This window comes from Humulus lupulus, chromosome 3 (assembly GCF_963169125.1).
Source record: "Humulus lupulus chromosome 3, drHumLupu1.1, whole genome shotgun sequence".
NCBI lineage: Eukaryota > Viridiplantae > Streptophyta > Magnoliopsida > Rosales > Cannabaceae > Humulus > Humulus lupulus.
Genome location: NC_084795.1, coordinates 84,707,974 through 84,728,484, shown reverse-complemented (window position 1 = coordinate 84,728,484; position 20,511 = coordinate 84,707,974).

Here is a 20,511-nt window from a genome sequence, read left to right as displayed (position 1 = left end):
ACTAACATACAAGTCAGCATAATGATCTGCCGAGTATGTGGTCTTAACTGGCAGAAAATGGGCAGACTTCGTGAGTCTATCTACTATCACCCACACTGAGTCGTGCTACTTGGTGGTTCTAGGCAACCCTACCACGAAATCCATCGTGATATCCTCCCATTTCCATTCAGGAATGTAGAGCGGTTGAAGCAACCTTGCTGGCCTCTGGTGTTCCACTTTGACTTGATGGCATGTCAAACATCTAGCAACAAATGCAGCAATGTCCCTCTTCATTCCATGCCACCAATACAATGCCTTAAGGTCTTGGTACATTTTTGTGGACCCTGGGTGCAAGGAATAAGGCGTTGTGTGCGCTTCTTTCATAATACTTTCCTTAATTTCAGCATTGTCAGGCACACAAATCCTATCCTTGTATCTTAGCAATCCACCATTAGACATTGTGAAATCGCTGCTGCCACCTTCTTGTACCAAAGCCTCTTGTTTCACCAAGGCTTCATCCAATTTCTGTCCTTCTCGGATTTGTTCTAGTAGAGAGGATTGCAATGTGAGGTTTGCCAAACTTCCTGTCACAATCTCAATCCCAGCATTTATGATCTCTTTCTGAAGAGGCATCTCTATTGCATGCAGCGCTAAGACACTCCCATGTCCCCGCCTGCTCAAAGCATCAACAACGACGTTGGCCTTGCCTGGGTGGTATAGAATCTCACAGTCGTAGTCCTTTACTAATTCCAACCATCTTTGCTGCCTCATGTTCAGTTCCTTTTGTGTGAAAAAGTATTTCAGACTTTTGTGGTCAGTGTATATCTCACACTTATCTCCGTACAGGTGATGTCTCCATATCTTAAGTGGGAATACTATAGCTGCCAATTCAAGGTCATGAGTGGGATACCGCTGCTCATAATCCCTGAGTTGTCTGGAAGCATAAGCTACCACCTTCCCTTCTTGCATCAACACGCATCCCAAGCCATTCTTTGATGCTTCACAGTACACCACAAATTTTCCGCCCTCAGTGGGAACACAAAGGATAGGTGTGGAAATCAACTTACCCTTCATGGTCTGAAAACTCTCTTCACATTTTTCTGTCCATGCGAACTTCTGATGTTTCTGGGTTAAGTTGGTCAACGGGGTAGCGATCTTCAAGAAACCCTCGACAAACTTCCCATAATAACCTACCAACCCTAAGAAACTCCGAACTTCAGAGGCATTCTTTGGCTGGGGCCAGTCTCTAATGGCCTCGATCTTTGATGGGTCTACTACAATCCTATCCTTAGAGACTATGTGCCCTAAGAAGGTTACCTGTTCCAGCCAAAACTCGCATTTAGAGAACTTGGCGTACAACCGATGTTCCCGTAATTTGTTCAGAGTCAATCTCAAATGCTCTTCGTGCTCCTCCTTGGTCTTTGAGTAAATGAGGATATCATCAATGAACACTACTACGAACTTGTCCAAGAAATCCTTAAATACCCTATTCATCATATCCGTAAAGGCTGCTGGGGCGTTGGTGAGTCCAAAGGACATCACTAAGAATTCGTAGTGTCCATAGTGAGTTCTGAAGGCCGTTTTTAGAATGTCTCCCTCTTTCACTTTCAACTGATGGTACCCAGATTGCAGATCAATCTTCAAGAACACTGAAGCCCCTTGTAGCTGATCAAAAAGGTCGTCTATCCTAGGCAAAGGATACTTATTCTTAATGGTGACCTTATTGAGCTCTCGATAATCAATGCACATTCTCATACTCCCGTCCTTCTTCTTCACAAATAGGACTGGTGCTCCCCATGGAGAATGGCTAGGTCTTATGAACCCTTTGTCCAACAACTCCTGTAGTTGGTTCTTAAGTTCCTTTAACTCTACCGGCGCCATTCGATAGGGTGCTTTAGATATCGGTGCAGTTTCAGGTGCAAGATCGATTACAAACTCGATCTCTCTGTCCGGGGGTAGTCCTGGTAATTCCTCGGGAAACACCTCCGGAAACTCACAAACAATATGTACATTTTCTGGCTTTAGTTCTGACTCCTTGGACTTAGCCACTACACTGGCAAGGAACGCCGAACATCCATGTTGCATCATATTTTGTGCTTCCAGTGCAGATATTATGGGTGTTCGATAGCCTGCTACTTCACCTCTAAAGGAGAAAACCTCTCCTTCCTTTGGCCTGAACTCTACGATCTTCTTTCGATAGTCTATCGTAGCCCCATGTTTGGATAACCAATCCATGCCGAGTATGACATCATAATCTGGTATACTCAGTTCTATAAGATCTGTTGGGAACTCTCTACCTTCTACTATTACAGGTGTTGACGGTAACCACTTATTTGACAACATCATATCTCCCGATGGCAACAATGTACTAAAGGTATGTTCAAACATCTTATAAGGCATATTCAGTCTATCAATCACATTCATGGAAACATAGGAATGAGTTGCTCCAGAATCAATTAAGACTCTACACATTGTACCAGATATAGGGAGCTGACCTGTAACCACGGTGTTGCTATTGGCCGCTTCATTCTGAGTTAAGGCGAAGACTCTTGCTGGCACCAGATTGCTATTATTATTCTGTCCTGCCTTCAATTGTGGGCAATTCTTCCATAAGTGTCCTATCTGGCCGCACTTGAAGCATTTGTTGGAACCGGCCTGACACTCTCCTAGGTGTTTCCTTGTGCATTTAGGTCAGGTAGGATACTCGACTCGGTTGCCCTGATGGTTCCTACGGTTCTGGTCATTGAAGTGGTTATTGCGGTTGCTATGGTTTTGAGAGTTGTGGTTGTTACTATTCGTGACTGGAGGTCTAGGTATTTTATCAACCCCACTATTCTGCCCTTCGATAGCCTTTCTCTTGTTGCTCTCATGGAAGTTCTTGTTGCGGTGGTTCTCTCTTCTAGCGGCATTATCCTTCCATATTCGTTCCTCCAAATATTCAGCCTCAAGAGCTCGATCCAACACCTCTGCATAATTGACCACCTCAGCACTGGTCATCCTAACATCCCTCGTGATCATCGGTTTGAGTCCCCTTACAAACCTCTGGACTCGCAATGCATCATTCGGTACCACTTCAGGGGAAACTTGGCCAATCGATCAAACTTCTGTGCATAGTCGGTGAACGAAAGGCTCCCTTGAACCAGAGTTATAAATTCATCAACCTTAGTTGCTAGCATCGCTTGACTGTAATACTTCTTACTGAATGCATGGACAAACTGCGCCCAAGTCATGGTATTTGGATCACGGGTCTATTTAGTCACGTCCCACCAAATTCGTGCATCCATCTTAAGTAGATAAGCTGTGCAGGAAACCCTTTGGCGATCATCTAACTCCATATGATCAAAAATAGCCTCAACAGACCTTAGCCAATCTTCTGCCACCATTGGATCAGCTTTCCCTTCAAACGTTGGTGGGGCTTGTTTCCTGAAGCGTTCATATACTAGTTCGAACCCATAGGCTACAGGTAGTGGTGCAGGTGGTGGTACTGGCGCCTGAGGTTGAGCAACTGGTACTGGAGGTATGGGGTGCGTTTGAGATGTCTGTGGTGCTTGTCTAGCTTGCACTAGTTCCTCATCTCTTAGTCTCAACTGTTCTCTTAACCTTGCCACCTCTACAGCTAGGTCCACAGTTGGTGCTGCTGGAGCTACAGGTTGAACAGATGGCACTTCAACGTCCGGGATAGCCGTAGTTTCAGACCTTGTGGAGGCACCCTTTCCTCTGCCTCTACCTCTTCCCCTTCCTCCTCTTCCTCTGATTGACATGATGAAGTTCTAAGGCAATCACAAGAAAAATCATGAGGAAGGAACATTACATATTGATGGATATTTGTAAATCATGCATTCACATCACATCACTTAAAATTTGCAATAAAATATCCATAGTATTCAAAACGTTTAAAATATTCCAAAATTAAACAATCCCAAAAAGTGTATAATTAACCAAAACATATATCCTTAAGTTCTTAGAAAATTATTATTATTCCATCTTATTTATTGGCACCCCCATGCGACGATTACGAAATGGACTCTAGTCCTCGACGGTGGACTCATCCTCTGAATTGTAATAAAAGATATTTTCAGGGATGTGGAAATAGCCGGGAGCGCTCGCCATTATCTCCATCCTCGCAGTCAGATGCAGTATAGCTCACAGTACTTCCTCAACTGCTGTTTCTCCTTCCACATCATGCACCGTCTCTAAACGCTCCTCTATCTCGCCACATCCATCTTTACTAGCACCAACTCCAGACGACTAAGGTCATATCTTGCCAGAAAGTCACGAATTGTAAACTCCATGGTGCTAAACTCCATGTCATCTAGCACAACGTTATACCATGATTGATGTAACTGTCGAAGAGCCTCCGGGTACATCGACAAAGCTTCACTCATCACCCAGAATTGTTCTATGGGCCAAAGCAAGGCTCCCTTCTTATTCATTATTCCTTGGATATGATCGCAGACCTCCTTTGTCGTCTTTAAAACCGCCATGCGCCAATCATCAGGATCCTCGTCAAGCTCGACTCTTGGAATCGCGCGGATCTCATTAAGCAATTGTTTCCTTGTCGTTCTTAACACAGGAGGCATTTTAACTACTGCAGTTAACTATAGAAAATTAAATAAAACAAATAGAAGCAAGTAATAACACATAAGCAAATGCTTACGACGCGGTGAAGTGAGATTTTCCCGTCTTTAGCGTGTATGGGGGGGGGGGGGTCCTTGGAAACATGGACGACCATCTCTGATACCATTTGTAAAGAACGCCCTAAGCTAATACTTATAAAACATTCACATAACATTGTTATGTGAATGTTTTATAAGTATTAGTTTAGGGCGTTCTTTACATTAGTGTTGGTTGCTACTGAGTGGGGGTTAAACCTAAGGTTTTTAATGAAGTTCAGTTGAGTGCATCAAGCATCTAAAAGGTAGCATAGATGTTGTAGGAACTTCTCCTATGCGAACTTAGATGTGGTGCTGCCTCTCATGAGAGTTGGAGTTTCTCTCCGAAAATTTTATGAAGGGATGAGCACATGGCCATATGAGTGCTAAGCGAGAAAAATGGGAAAATGAAGGATCTAGTAGAGGTTTGTGAGATATCACCAGTTTTATCATAAGGAATACTTGGTTCAAGCTCATCAATACTGTTTTGAGCTAGTGGTTGAAGTTTGTATATAACCAAGTGGGGGAATCTTATGATTGGTTAAAATATAAATACTAAGTGTTGTTACACAAGCTAAGTATAAAACACTTAATAATTTCACATAGTGAAGATATGAAATTTGAGTTTCTATTGTAGGCACTTAAAAATTATGCTTTTTGGTCCAAAGTGATACAATGAGGTATCTAAGGATGCCCAAAATTTTTGGGAGCATTTGGAGGTGTCTACGGTCAATTTTGAGAGTTTTGACTTGCCGGGGTGGCGTTGCACTGCCTGAAACCTAGGGGTTCGGTGAGACACGTGTTTTAAGCTCCAAATGATTTGTTTTAAAGCTCTAATCCTATTGGTTAGACCTAATGACGAGGCCTACACTATAAAAGGGTTCTTATAGAATTTTTATAAACTTGACCACTCTCTCTAACCTCTCTCTCTAGCTTTTAAGATGTCAAGTTTTCTCTAAGAAATTCATAAAGAAAGTGATTGTCTTTGTGAATTTAAATGCTTGTTCAATCTCTATTCTCATTTCTTCTTTGACAGGCCTCAAGCATCCATTAAGGGCTAGGAAATAGAGAATAAGGACAGTGATACACCTCGTGTATAAGCCTTGGCTGTGTTTTATTGAAGATGAAGAAGTTCAAGGGGGTGTTCTAGCAAGGATTTGAGGCTTTGGGAATATTCAAGAAGTTTGATCTACAAACTAGGGTTTGCATCCTCTAACTCAATCTTTTGTTGGCATCTGTCAAGGATATTTTTGTATAGATACTTCATATTGTGGTAGTGTAATCTCACTATCTCCAAACAATGTATGCATTTTTTATGCTATATTATATCAGATTTTGTTATTGTTATTTTATATTAATTGATTTTGTTTGTTTTATTTAAAATGGTTTATGGTATATTAATTTGATATACTATATTAGATATATCATGCTATTAAACATATATACCATAAGATAAAAAAATCAGTATACCATGATAATAAAATTTTATACCATAATTTTTTTAACAAAAATAAAACTGGTATATTATTACTAAAAAAATGTACACACCATGTTAACAAAGCTATATACCACCATTAAAATGAATATATTATACTAACAAAATTGTATACAACTATTATATCCAACAAGATAGAAACTAAATATCATCTAAAAAAAATGATATCATACCACAAAAAATATATATATATATATATATATACTGATTGGGAAAATAATATACCAACACTAAAAGAATGAAAAATAAATTATACTAAAAAAATATATATAACACGCTAACAAAATTATATACCACCATTATATAAAACAATATTGACACTAAATATCATCTACAAAAAAATAATATACCATACTACAAAAAACTTATATAAAGTTTAAAAATAATATACCAACAACAATTAAAAAATTATTACTCAAAATGTATACACTATTCTAACAAAATTAGATACCACCATTAAAATGTATATACCGTGAAATTTTCCTTTCAATAATTACCAAATTAATTAAATCAAGCAGTTTAATTAAGATGAAAATGGTAATTGAATGATAAAACAGATTTAAAATCTGTCGAGACAGAAAAATGATTGGTTGCGACAGAAATTGAACACAATAAAAAACAGTGCATAAACGATAAAGAAAACACCGAATTTACACAAGGTTCAAAAAACCATTTGGATAGCCTATTCCTTGGGGACCACACCCAAAGAATAAAGCATATTAATAAAGAATCACAAGTACAAAAATATTGACTTAAACAAAACAAGATTCCATCTTTTTATTTGCCGCAACTTTGTTGTACTTCTCTTCATAAATCTGGTTTTGGTTGAAACGCCTAACCATTTGAACTCCCTTCAATGGTCAGCGAGTGCTTGCATCCTCGCGAAGCAAGGCTTGCAAAAATCTCCTCCCGAAGACCTTACGAGTTATGTTCAGAATACAATCTATATCCAATACAAGAATGTGATATAGACACACCAAAAGACTAAACACTCGGTTTATTGCAAGATCACGTGGACAAGGTGATCTTGTATAAAAACTATGAACTCTAACAAATATTACAGTTCACTCAACAAACAATACACCAAAGAGTTCACCTTTTCTCAACACCCTAGAACTCTATTTATAGAGACCATTTTGAGATCAGAAGGGATGAGAAAAAAATCCACAATAAAAGCAAGAATATTTGATAATATTCTTGATTGATGGAGATTTGTCAATCTATTGATTCTGTTCCGACAACCACACAATCCGCGAAGACATCTTATTCATGAGTCAACATAGAATTTCCTAAAATAGGAAATGAGCAATAACAACCCAAGGATTTTATTTCTTGTAGTAAACCATCATTGGAGAGTACAAAAATTATCATAGGAAAATCCAGAAATGAATTCAATTAATCGCATAATATTTTTCTTATAAAAACAAGATATAAATTACATTCTCAATATATTGTGTGTAAAACCCCCTAGACTACTACTTTGTAAAAAGTCATCATACTCAGACTTATTTAAGGAAAACCACTTAATATATGAAAATCTAGTGGGGCCTTGCTAAAACATGCAAGTTGGGCCCAATAGTTTAAAATAAAAATAAAAGTTCTCATGCAACGTTTAAAATAAATGTGATTCAAGTCCCACTGATAAATTTTGAAATCTAAAAATCATAACATTGTCTTTAAAAGTTGGCGTTTAAGCTAATCGTTTATTCGCCCGTAGGATACCCCCACGCCATACACACTCTGACGTCGGAACCCCTTACATCATAGCGCTTGCCAAAGAGAAACCCTATTTATTACTTGAAAGGGGGAAAGTAAGAGGGTGAGCTAAAAGCCCAGTAAGGAAGTACAAACATCATACATAGATAACACAACAACAACATAATCTCATTGTAAGACTCATACAACATCATATATCACACTTAAACGTCATCATCATATACCATTCATAAATGTCATCATCACACATCATACATCATTCACAAACGTCATCATCATACATCATATTCAAACATCATCATCACATCCTTGTGAACATGGCCCCCTCTCTTGTGCATGTCACATCTTGAGGTAAACAAGAGGCTCTGGTCCTTGAATAACCTTCGCGCGCCCGCCCTATGAGTTACGTCATACCTTAGTAACTTGGGTTACGTCTTATATCCTTAGTAACCCCTTTGTTTTGTCGCGTTCAACACGCTAACAACCATTTGCTTATTCAAACAACATACAAAACACATACAATCCAGTCATATCAATAGAAAGGAAATACATAATTCATCAAATTCATCATATCATCTCAAAATAGCATTTCATACTTCATATCACATAGTACATCATCATACATAACATATCTTAATTCTCATACAAACCAATCTTATTGTTTCATAGCATAAACAAAAAGATTCTATCTAACTTTCTTACCTCAGGTCCGAGCAAAGCAATAATGGAACAAACTTCACAACGAGCCTATAATCATAATCAAATAGTTATCTTTAGCATCACATGATATTTCTCGTGCCCCACACATATACCCCATGTGTGCATGGGCCATGCACACATGGTGCAAATTATGCATAATTTCCAAACATGCACATTTTTCTCATAGAATCACAAAAGAATAATGCCAATTCTACCTATTATCCATGCATGGTTACCAATACAATTATATGTTTGAATAATAGATATATCTTTGAACGTAAAAGTGCATTTGCATGCGACATGCATACGTGGGAGTGTTGTTAAAAACAATAATTTCTACATGCTCATTTCTAACTTTTACAAATAAAAAATTCAGCAACATGGCCCCTTCACGATTATTTATTTCTTTAAATCCCTAATTTTCATTAAGCCACTTAGTACATTATTTTTACTTCATAAAAATAATTTATTTAACCTTTTTCTTAGTTTTTCATAAAATAATAATTCCATTTATTATTTTAAATTGCATAGAAAATAACAAAACATGAAATTATTTAGAAGTACTTATAAATTTCATGTTTTCTTTAGAAAATAACATTTTATTCTAAGTTAACAAAATTACAAGATTTGGTGTGAGAAAATATAATATTAAGTGTGAGAAAAATATATTTTCACTTCTATTATTTAAGACTTATTTTATGTAGTGCAAACCCATTATTTTTAAACAAAATAATTATTTTTAACTTAATAACATAAACTTTCAGCAACTATTTATTTGATTAAAATTAAAAAGTGAATTTAAACCCAAACATTTTCTCATTAAAATACAAAGGAAAACACACTTAATAATAATGCGAAAATTCATGGTTACATTTTAAAAATATCAATTTTAATATTCACATAGTTTAGGATATTAATTTATTTCAATAAACACACATTATTTCTTTCATTTAAAGACATTTATTATTTTTACCCAAAACTTCCAGCAACAAATTAATCACTCAAAAATCATAAACTTGGATTAAAATTTATATTTTCTTCATAAAAATATATAAAAAAAACTGTAGGTACTAATTCAGTAAACATATCATTTTAAATGTGAATTAAAATACCCTTTTATTTACATAAAATCAAGATATCATTTGGAACATCACTTATGCCTGCAAATCATTATTTCACCAAACTTATTCACCAACTATACACAAAATCAGCAAGCATATTTAATCATGGAATTCATCTTTACATCATGCTTCTCAAAGCTCATACTATAACCTCCATGTATCATCAAATTAACATTTATAAAGACTTAAGATAAATTCTCAATTAACCAAATAACCCAGCATGTTTCTAATGAGTGTAGGTGACAAAGAAAATAAGAAAATGACCAACATGCATTGATAATCTCCCTATAGACCAAAACCCACATGATATAAAAATAAAATACCAAAAATTTCATTCACATCCACATGGACCTTAACATGTTTCTACACCTCTTTTAAGTATTCCAATATTACCATTAGCATGAAATATATAAATCAAGCCATCTTAAATCATACATCTTCTCTATATAACAAAATAATCATAATCATAAATCATCAATTTAAAATAACCATGAGAATATAACCATAAGATTTCATACTTCATGTAAAGCCAAAAATTTCTATTTATGCTTGCCCACATACACCACACGCCCAAGTATACACAAGCACACACAATCCATAAGCCCACACGCCTAGACCACTTACAATAGTACAAATTTTCATAACCACTCTTTTATAGAAAACTACTAATACAAAACCTACATCCATATTTCCTTTCATGCTCCTGTGGATTTAACAAAATAGAAACACGGAGAAAAATCAGAATACATAGAGGAAAAAATCCATTCCAACAACCAACATCTTATCAAAAACAAAATAGAGATCATATAAGTCATCATAACAATATCAGGGTTAGAGATATCCTTTACCTCTCTTTCTATAAATCAAGACCCAAAAAGACAATCACTCTTGAACAACCTAGGGTTTTTGAAACCCATATCAAGAAAAAGAAGAAACTAAACTTAGGATTGAGGGGAAGAACCTTAGACTTAGAAAATTAACCCAAGGATCAAACAAGACAAGAAACCATACCTAGATTTTTCATAACCTTCTTCTTCCTCCTCTCTTTCTTCCTTTCTTTCTCCTCCCCTTTCCTTCTCACGTTCACTCTCTCTCTCTTTCCTTCTTTCTCTCTCTCTCTCTCTCCTCCTAGCTGACGAATCCAAGGCAAAAAATGGCCTCTTTTTTTTTTATCCAACCTAAGGCAATAACTAGCCCAAAATAGAAAAATGGTAAGTTTCCTATTTGTGTATATTGTCATTCATTTTTTTTATTTGATTTTCTTAATTGGAGGAAAATAAAGAGTGCATAAAAGATGAAAAATCTTTTCCTATTTTAGCTAATAGTCATCAAATCAACTCACTCCATTTCCAAACCATAAAGGAAAAAAAATCCTCCATTCCCACTATAGCCTTACACGCCCACATCCCTTTCCCTTTCTTTATTTATTTTTTTTCTAATTAAATAAAATAATTCTAATAAAAGGAAATAAATGTGTATAGAAAATTTCTACTGCATGTACACCATGCAACTGCGCACATGCCCACACTTGATTACTAAGGTGCATCTCTACTTACCATGCACCTTGGTACATCCAATCAAATCTCATTTTATTCACAAAATAAATTAATAAAAATAAATAAAATAATTACAATTAAATAAACACAATTTCTAACAAACAATTAAATAAAACAATTCATAACATTTAACAATTAAATAAAACGAAGCACAAATTATTATAATAATTTTTTTTTGGTGCGCTACATTGTGAATATAAATATTAATAAGGAATATTTGTAAATCCCACCAAATATTCTAAGGTATTAAAATAGAAAATCACAATATAAAAGAATTTAAAACAACTTTTAAATAAAAAAAGATATTTCCATAAATTTGCCAATTTAGGATTTTACAATCCCTTTGACAGTTTTATAGACAAGGCATGTAACGACCCAAATTTGCTAATAAGGCTTAAGGGACTTCGATTGCTCCTGGTCCTGATAGGAGAGGTCGGGGTTCTCAGGGTGGCCGTCAGGGAGGCGGTGATTCATGGACTTATCCTGAGTGCACGAGGTGTAGAAGACGCCATCCGGGTGAATGTGGGGCTAAGGCATGCTATGTGTGTGGGGTTGTGGGACACCTCAAGAAAGATTGCTCAACAGTGAAAAAGGGTGATGCAGGGAAGGTGGACAGCTTGTCTCTAGCTCGAGTGTTCACCCTGACGCAGGCGGAGGCCGAGGCTAGTCCCTCGGTAGTGACAGGTCAGCTTTCTAGTGCTGGCACTCCTTTTACTGTATTGATTGACTCTGGTGCTACACATTCGTTTGTTTCTAGTAAGGTGATTGATAGACCGTGTAGACCTAGTGAGTATTGTGTTTCAGGGTTTGGGACTATTTTGCCTACAGGGGAACTGGTAGTATCTAGGAGGTGGATTAGAGCACTGCCAGTGAAAGTTGACGATAAAGAATCGTCGGTAGATTTGATTGAGCTGAGTATGGAGGACTTTGATATGATTTTTGGTATGGATTGGTTGGTTAAATATGGAGCTACCATTGACTGTAGGAAGAAGATGGTAACTTTTGAGCCGGAGGGCGAGGATCCTTTTGTTTTTGTGGGTGCGGTAAGTGGACCCCGCGTAGCCATAATATCTGCTTTTAGAGCTAGAGACTTGTTACAGGGTGGATGCATAGGCTTTCTGGCTAGTGTGGTTAATACCACCAGAGTACTGCCAGTAGGACCGGAAGAGACCAGATTGGTTTGCGAGTTCTTGGATGTGTTCCCTGAGGACTGTTAGGAAAAATAATATTGCCTCAATGGAAATGGTAAGATAATGTTACAACTCTATGAAAAATATTACAATGGACAAGATTGATTAAATAAAGTGTTACAACTCTATAACTGAAAATACAAATAAAACAAAGGAAATGAAGAAGATGATGAAGAAGAAGAGAATAGTAAAATACAACTCAAAACAAAAGTTACAAATAAAATAAAGTGTTTGGACCAAATGAAAAGATTACAACTCTTAAACAAAATATACAAGTAAATAAAACAAGAGAATAAGAAGAAGAACAATAGAATAAAAAGAAGAACATAAACCACAAACAAACTCTCACTTACACAACCTAAGTGAAGAGGATTGGGGATCACCAACTTGAACAAGGTTTAAAACCTTTGTCCAAAAGCTTATTTCCCCCTAACTCAAGCACTAAGGGATCTCTCTCAGATTTTGGAAATGCTTTCTGGAATAATCAAGCCTCAAGGTGTTTCTAGCCAAGTGCTCTAGTGGATAGAAAAATGGTGTGTCTTACAAGTGAGCATTAGGCTCCTATTTATAGACTTTAGAGACACCCTTTGAATTTCAAATTCCACCAACCCCATGGCTGTTACGAATGATTAATTGGGTGTTTTATGGAATTAAAATAGAGACTTGGGAGTTACTTGGCTGTTGGAATCGTTCAAAGTTGGATAAAAACCAAAATTATATGAAGCTGTCAGCCATTAGGGCCGCGGCGCATGTTCCAGGCGCCGCGACCCTCAGTCAATTTCAGAAACACATTTTTTCAGTTTTTTCCAAAACGTTCCAATTTATTCCCACTTGATTTTGTAACTTCCATACACAATATGGGAGTTAAAATCACATCTCTATCAGCCATTTCTCATATGGCTTTAAGAAATTCATCTCAATATTGTGTAACAACAAATCTACACAATAATGGGTGATATTTAGGAGTTACAAATTTGTGATGAATTTGTAACACCAAATATGTTACATGTTTGGATATTTCACATATATCCAAATAATGTAACTCTCTATTATATGTTACAATATGTGACACTCCATGTCACATTTATTTAATCTAAAACATTATATTATAAAATTTGCCGGGGTTGCCACCACGTAGAGAGATTCAGTTTGTCATTGAGTTGGTGCCAGGGACAAAGCCAGAGTCAAGGGAACCGTATAGGATGGCACCAGCAGAATTGGGGTTCATTGGGCCTAGTTACTCGTCGTGGGGTGCTCCAGTCTTATTTGTGAAGAAGAAGGACGGGACTTTGAGAATGTGCATAGACTACAAGGAATTGAACAAATTGACTATCAAGAATATGTACCCCCTACCAAGGATTGATGACTTGTTCGATTAGCTGCAGGGTAAGATGGTGTTCTCAAAGATTGATCTTCGATCTGGTTATCACCAGCTGAGGATCAAGGACGAGGACATGCCGAAGACGGCCTTCCGAACAAGGTACGGGCACTATGAGTTTCTGGTCATGTCGTTTGATTTGACCAATGCCTCAGCAGCCTTCATGGACCTAATGAACAGGGTGTTCAAGGATTTTCTGGATCAGCTTGTTATTGTCTTCATTGACGACATCTTAGTGTACTCCAGTTCAGAGGCAGAGCACGAGTTTCATCTTCGACAGGTTCTTTAGAGGTTGAGGGAGCATCAATTGTACGCCAAGTTTAAGAAATGTGAATTTTGGCTACCAGAAGTGACATTCCTTGGACATATTGTGGGTGCAGATGGGATTAAGGTGGATCCATCTAAGGTGGAGGCAGTTAGGGATTGGCCGAGGCCAAGGAATGCCTCAGAGGTGCGGAGTTTTCTTGGTCTAGCGGGTTATTATAGACGGTTTGTGGAAGGCTTCTCGAAGATAGCGGCACTGAGGACAGAATTGACACGGAAGAATTTGAAGTTTATCTGGTCGGATAAGTGTGAAGACAGTTTCCAAGAGATGAAGCGATGACTTATTTCTGCGCCTGTGTTGAGTCTTCCTTCGGGGGAAGGGAAGTTTGTGGTCTATTGCGATGCATCGAGGTTGGGTTTAGGCTATGTGTTGATGCAGAATGAGAAGGTTATAGCTTATGCATCACGACAGCTGAAGGAGTATGAACAGCGGTATCCTACCCATGATTTGGAGCTAGCAGCGATGATATTTGCATTGAAGATTTGGCGACATTACTTGTATGGGGAGAAGTGTGAGGTGTACACTAACCATAAGAGTCTGAAGTATTTCTTTACATAGAAGGACCTGAACATGAGACAGAGGCGTTGGCTGGAGTTGGTAAAGGACTATGAATGTGATATTCTTTATCCTCTGGGGAAAGCCAATGTAGTGGCGGATGCATTGATCTGGAGAGGCCCAGGTCAGTTGTGCAGTTCCACCCAGATCTCGAGAGAGTTAGCTGATGAGATGGTCAGAGCAGGGATAGAATTGGTGGTAGGCTGGTTGGCCAATATTACTCTGCAGTCAACCCTGCTGAGAGAATTAAAGAGGGACAGTTGGTAGACGCTCAGTTACAGGAGGTTATAGAGAATGTCTTAGCGGGAGTAGCTAAGGACTATTCTATTTCTGAGGTTGGTTTACTTCGATATCAAGGGAAGATTTATGTTCCAGCTGATGAGGGGATCAGACGAGAGATATTGGATGAGTCTCATACGACCCCGTACTCACTTCATCCGGGTACCACGAAGATGTACCAGGATCTACGGATGTTATATTGGTGGCCCGGGATGAAGAAGGATGTGGTGGAGTACGTAGCCAGATGCTTAACCTGTCAGCAGGTAAAAGCTAAGCATCAGCGACTGGCAGGGTTGCTTCAGCCTTTGGGTATTCCTGAGTGGAAATGGGAGGATATTACGATGGATTTTGTAGGAGGTTTACCCAGAACTGTAGGGCTTCATGACTTGGTGTGGGTGATAGTGGACAGGTACACCAAGTCAGCTCATTTTCTTCTAGTGAGGTCGACACATACTGTGGATCAGTATGCTGAGTTGTACGTGAGGGAGATCGTACGTCTCCATGGGGTTCCTAAGTCTATAGTGTCAGACCGGGATCCTATCTTCACTTCCAAGTTTTGGGGTGGTTTGCAGAAAGCTATGGGAACTCAGTTGAAGTTCAACACAACCTTTCATCCTCAGACTGACGGACAGTCTGGGAGGACGATTTAGGTGTTGGAAGATATGCTCAGAGCGTGTGTGATCGACTTTGAGGGATCATGGAGTAAGTATCTCCCGTTGATTGAATGTTCATATAATAACAATTACCAATCAACGATTGGAGTGGCTCCCTACGAGATGTTATATGGGAGGAAGTGCAGATCACCCATACATTGCGATGAGATGGGTGAGAGGAAATATTTGGGGCCAGATATGGTTTAGAGGACAAGTGAAGCAATAGAGAAAGTCCAAGCTAGGATGTTCACCTCACAGAGCAGACAGAAAAGCTACGCTGATCCTAAGCGTAGGGACGTGGAGTTCCAGGTTGGGGACCACGTGTTTCTTCGAGTTTCACCATTGCGAGGGGTAAAAAGGTTTGGAAAGAAGGGCAAGTTAAGCCTAGGTTTATCGGACCTTTTGAGATCCTGGAAAGGACTGGTCAGATGGCTTACAGATTAGCCTTGCCACCATCGTTGTCGGGAGTTCATGACGTATTCCATATTTCTATGCTTCAGAAATACGTTTCAGATGCGACACATGTGTTAAGTTATGAAGACTTAGAGTTGCAGACAGATTTGGCTTATGAAGAGCAACCAGTTCAGATTTTGGATTAGAAAGATAAAATACTACGAAATAGAACGATTCCTCTTGTTAAGGTATTGTGGAGGAATAGTAGGGTCGAGGAAGCGACCTGGGAGCTTGAAACCATGATGCGGGATCAGTACCCTGAGTTATTCACGTAAATTTCGAGAACGAAATTCTCATAAGGAGGGGATAGTTGCAACGACCCAAATTTTCTAATAAGCCTTAAGGGCATTGATTAGCATGCTGGGAGGGCATAATTGGATTATATGGGATTTAAATGAATTAAATGCATGATTATGTGAAAAGCATGCTTATATGATTATTTGGATATTTGTGATGCATGACTATGTGTATTAGTATGCATGTAGGCCCTGATTAGGTTATAAGGGCATTTTCGTAATTTTGGCCCATCGAGGGCATAAATGTAAATATATGTGATAAATTGATGAGATCACATTATTATGTGGATATATTTATAATCTGTGACTCAAGGCGATCCTAGTGAGCGAGTTAGCGAAAATGTCACGACGGGGATTTATACCTGGCTCGACGCGAGCATGGGGGTAATTTTGGGAATGTAGGTAATATATTGGAGATTATTTGATATTGAGAAATATAATTGGAAACTAGTTAGGTGTCAGGAATTAAGCGGTAAATATTAGAGACATTTGAGGAATTAGCGGGAATTGGGTGAAATGACCAAAATGCCCCTAGGTGGATTAAAAGGCTTAGAAGTAAAGGGAGGGCAAATTGGTCATTTGGCTTATAATGGATAAGAGTTGAATTGCTTTATGCCTTAGTGGGAAAACTCTAGAGTCTGACGGATAGAAAAGAAAAGAAGAAGGAAAAAGAAAGAAGGAAAAATAGAAGTTCATTTTCGCTCTGTCGGTTTAGGACTCTTCTCCATTCCTTGGGGTCTTTTGGAGCTAAAATTCAGAGGAGTTCTTGGCTAAGGCCTTGTGCTTGAGACCTTGATCAAGTGTGAGAATTCAGCAAGGATTAGGCATCCAAATGAGGTAAGTTTCTAGGGGCTGCTCTTATGTTTCTGGTTTTGGCTGAGATGATTTTCTGAGTTTTTATGGAGAATTAAGGGAAATAAAGCTAAGGATTTGAGGAGGAGTAAGCCAAGGAGGTGTAGAGGCTAGCTTAAGGTCGAATCTCCATTGAAGGTATGAAATTCTAGCTCTAAAATCCTAAGGTTTTAGTTGTTTTGCTGAGTTTCTGAATTTGAAGTCCAGCCATGGTGAATTTTGGGATTTAGAGTGCATGTGCTAAATTTTTATGTGGTTGGGTCATTTGGGATGAGTTAGACATGTTGATAAGCTTGTTTTTAAGTTTGGTTGAATTTTGGAAAAGTTTTGGTAAGGTTTAGCTCGGGAAAATCGAAGGAGGGAAAATGCAGGGTTGCTGTTCTGTGACTGGCGCTACAGTGATAGTCTTTGGGTGCTATAGCGCTAGGCCAAGTGTTCTGGGGCATTTTTAGGCTCTGCTTGTAGCGCTGTAGCGCTCTCCTTTGAGAGCTGTAGCGCTACCCTATTTTCAGAAAGGGGTTTTTGGGTTATTTTCAAGGGTTTTTGCCCGGAGGTTCGGGGTTTGATTCCACCACCCCGCTTGGTGGAATTAGGAATTCCCGAGGGCTCGGGATTGGTCCTGAGGCTAGGTTTTGGGCTTGAGGTTTGGTGATGATTCTGATCTATGATTATGCCTAGGTGTGCGCTAGGGCTTGAGAGGGATCGTGCTTGAGGCTCAAATCGAACAAAGCTAGCAAATCCAAAGGTAAGAAAACTGCACCCGGTTTTGTGTTTGTGATGGGACTAAGAGCTCCCTATATCTGTATGATATCATAGATGGTATTATGCCATGGGACATATGATAAAAGACCTAAGGGTGTTGTAAATTATACTTGTGCACAGGGCGTGGCTCGGCCACTGGTAGCCGATGACAACTTAATATTCACTGAGCTCGGTTTAAGCGGGCCAGAGTCAGTGGGATAAACAGAGGGTGCAGCCTAAGGGCGTTAACCCTGGTTATCATGTGTGGATTGATTATTGATGTGGAATGATATACTTGGTATGCTGAATACTTGATTAACATGAATGTTTGAACTGTTGAGTACATGCTTATGCAGTATGAGATATTTGATTGTCTGTTGATTGATTGTGCTTTGTTAATGTGTTTTCTTGCTGGGCCTTGGCTCACGGGTGCTACGTGGTGCAGGTAAAGGCAAAAGGCAAGTTGGACCAATCCTGAGATGGAGAGCTGTGAGGTTGAATGTACATAGTCAGCTATTCGGCCGCCACGGCCGAGGAGTGGAACAGGACGAAAAATGCTTAACCGTCTCATTGTATCTAGATCTTGCATCTTTTGTAAACAGTCTTTAACTTATTACTTTTGGGATCCCATGTAAATAGAAAATGTTTTATTTATAAGAAATGCAGCTTTTGAAACCAAAATCTTTTAACCCTTGTTCAACTATAGTTTTGGTAACACGTTTTGACTAAATGACTTGATTAGCAAGTCTTGCACCTTTATAAACATACAGTGTAACGGTCTTGGCTATCCAAGGCGTTACAAGGCATGTCTGTTTTTTTTAAAGAAAGTCATGCAAGTAACATGTTAGTGCTCAATCCACCAAGCATGATAAAGAGTCATATAAGGACTTCCCTTGTCAAATATAAACAAAAATGAGAAACCAACATAGTTTAAACTGAAACAGGAAAGAACCAAACACCAAAAAAAAAAAAATTGAGAGTACGCATGTCTCCCGCTCATTGTCAAAACAAATGCTAAAGTAACAAAAAGAAACCAAGACAAAGACACGTTTATTGTTCTTTTACATTTATGAAAAGATAGATGGGAACTAAAATCGTTAGGGGACTGGAGTACTGGACGAAATGAGAATTTCCAAGGAAGCCAAAATATGGCGCTGAGTTGCCTCCATAGTCGTGAAGCATTTGGAAAGGTTGGAAATTCCTGACTGGACAACAGTAAGACTGGTTTGAACAGAATGAGATTCACTCTCGACATCTCCAGACCTAGAAACCGTCAAGGAAATACCTTTGGTCTTTTTAGTTTAGGTGTTGGTGCTATCATCTTTAACTTTGTAGGTAGAGCCAGCCAAATGAGAGACCAGAGACTCATAAGACATCTTCAAAGGGCGTTGTGTGTCCAATAATTTGTAAATGACATTAGGGAACATCAAGTGTTGGCCCTTGCGCTTTGCACCACCAAAAGAGAATATCTGATCGAAAATGATGGAAGCAAGATCAATGAAAATACCTGTCCCGACCATGTTTTGAGAGATTGTCCAGGAGTGAGTATTGGGAAGCCAATTACTCATAGAAAACTTGAATAGAGCACCATAAAATGTGTGAGATCTGAGACTTTGAGGGAAGCATTTGGTTCCCACACCATAGCTTGTCCAACCAATTCAGACAAAACTTGATCTTTAACAAATTCAACAGAGTCATCACAGTCCACAACGATTAGATTGAGAACTCTAGCAATTTCAGCAAGACTAAATTTATACCAGTATCCTCTAACATATACCTTTTGAAACATAAAAGACTTAGAATCAAATAATTCATCATTCAAGTTTGTGTAGAATTCTTGAACCACCCGAGGAACATACCCATCAAAACTAGACAAAGACCATAACCAATCCCTTTATTTTATTGTCAGCAAGACTCTAAAAATTCGATGAGGAGCAAAGAGAAACTTACATTCACTAATGAAATCCCTATGATCATAATATTTCATATTGTTCTCATTACTATTAAAATAGTAAGTAAGAGAATGAGCCTTGAAAGAAGAATCTGAAGAGAGAATTGGAGTGGCTTTGCTTTTGGAAGACAACTCGCCAAATGTCAATTGCTTCTTGCCTTTGGGATCTGATGCAGCAGGAATGGTTTCTGAGGGATCTGCTTCAGATTCAGACCCATCTTCAGATTCTTCAAGAAGAGGAACATCTTGAGGTTCTTCATGGATCAGCTTAGTCAAGGAAGGGTCAAGTTCTGGAATGGAATCTTTGTTTTCAAGATAGACATCCTCTGAGGAAGTACAAGCAGGAGGATAGATTTTAGCTTTCCTTTTGAACTTGGACAGTGGGGCTGAATCCGAGATGGAGCTAGCCCCTTACGAATGGTTCACTTTGACCTTCTTAAACTACGGGGTGTTGGCAGCCTTAGGTTTTCGCTTGCTCTTCGATTTGGGATTCAGCACATCAGGAGATAATGAGGACTCAGAGAGTTGGGCAGAGGGAACGATCTCTAGATTTGTTGAGACTACTGTGGGCTCAGGGCAGTCTTGGCAAGGGATTTTGACGAGGCGAGTGGAACCCTTGA